This window comes from Arachis ipaensis, chromosome B08 (genome assembly GCF_000816755.2).
Source record: "Arachis ipaensis cultivar K30076 chromosome B08, Araip1.1, whole genome shotgun sequence".
Classification (NCBI taxonomy): Eukaryota; Viridiplantae; Streptophyta; class Magnoliopsida; order Fabales; family Fabaceae; genus Arachis; species Arachis ipaensis.
In genome coordinates this window covers 11,668,350-11,670,195 of record NC_029792.2, presented here as the reverse complement: position 1 = coordinate 11,670,195, position 1,846 = coordinate 11,668,350, and positions in this window count along the sequence as shown.

The following is a 1,846-nucleotide window of genomic DNA, read 5'->3' as shown; positions in this document are numbered from 1 at the left end:
TGCTTTTTGTCATTTGTGGTGTGTTTGAACTATGTTTCTAGAGTTTTGAGGGACTGTAGCCTTTTGTAACTTGTTAAATGTGTTTGTGTTGCCCCCAATGGTGTCGCTGCTATTAGTACAGGAGAGATGCTATTTTTGCATTTTCTGGTTTTGAAAAAGATGTTTTTAAAATTGCATTTTGCATTTGTTTTTTTTTTCCTGATTTCCTTTACTGATGTCCAGTCTCTTTAGTGAGGAATTGATTATTTGTATTTGTATTTGTAGGTGTAGCTTTTATGTCTTGATCTGTCATTCTCAATATGTCGACAAAAATCCTTCCTAATCTTTTGACGTGGGTAGATACTCCTGTCATTTTCTCTATCCCCATAGTCGATAAAGGGTACACAGAGGTATTCTATAGACACAATAGGTTATGTGAGAATCGAGAGGATGAGAGGAATTACGAGATAGTGGAATCCGACCCCGAGGAGAGAGTGTATTTCCCTCCTTTAGACGACTCAAAACGCCCATTTTTCTATGCATATGATTGCTTCTTTACAAAGTTAGAAATTAAGCTTCCTTTTCCGATTTTGAAATGAACATCCTCTGGACTTGTAATGTCGCTCCTTCCCAACTTCATCCAAATTCTTGGGTTTTATTGAAAATTTACCAGCTTTTATGTCAAGAGCTCGAGGTCTGACCTTCTCTCAAGGTTTTCTTTCACCTTTTTGTCTTGAAAAAACTCGGGTCTTCGAAAGGAAAGTCTTCTTGGTTTTTCTTTTGCACTGTTCAGGGTAGAAAGGTTTTTTTCATTTTTGATGAATCCTTCCACGACTTTAAAAACTATTTCTTTAATGTCCGAGATGTAGAGGGTGTTCGGCCTTTCTATCTAGATGAAAATGATGAGCCTTCTTTTCTACTGTACTCGGAGGAAAAACCTATAATAGCTAAGTATAATATAGAGACCTTAGATGATGTTGAAAAGTGTGTGGTGGACATGTTGAAAGAGTGCTGAGGCTAGGCTCCTCACTTGGACAATAAAAGATTCTTAGGGGACCCTAGTCAGTTTCGGTTCGAGCTAGGTAGTTTTTCGACCTTTAGCTTTATGTCTCTCGGTTGTAATTTATTGTTTAACGTGCTCTTTTAGTTCTATTTTATAGAAAAAATGGCTCCCAAATCCGCAGTGATGAAACAACTACGCCAAACCAAGAAGACCATCATTGCCCGAGGTATTCAGGAAAAAGAAGTCGGGGTTGCTTCTGTCCGATCTTCGCCGAAGAAGTCGGATTTGGGTCTTTCATCTTAAAAGAAGTTTATTCCCACTTTTTCTGTTCGGGTGATTCCTCCTGACTCTCTTCTAGAGAGTGCAGTTGTTCTCCCTTCTCCTTCATTTTTAGAGCCTCCTCCTAAAAAGCAAAAAACTGCCAAAGAGGAGAGTATTTGCGATAAAAGATTTGACGGAATTACCTGGAGAGAGAGAAATATTCTCCCTCATAGCTGTATTAGTATGGATGATGTGGCTATTCAGAGCCATCTCCAACTCATAACCCGGAATAGAATTCGAATAGCTGGAGTGTGTACGTCTTTGGCCAAGGAATTACAAAAGACTCCCTTTAGTGTCACTTATAGCTCTCTTGTGGCTGCCCGAGCTGAGGTGGAGAGACTTAAGGAAATAAGGAGGGAGTTGGAGGAGGAGAAAGTCGGACTGATGTCCGACTTAGAGAAAGCTCAGTCTCGGGTAAAGAAGGCAGAGGCGGTCGCGACTATGGCGGAGGGGGTGAAGAAGAGAGTGGAGGAGAGTTACACCCGAGTATATGGGGAGAAACTTGACCTTCAAGAAGAGTTGGAGAAGGCCAAAGAAAGATAT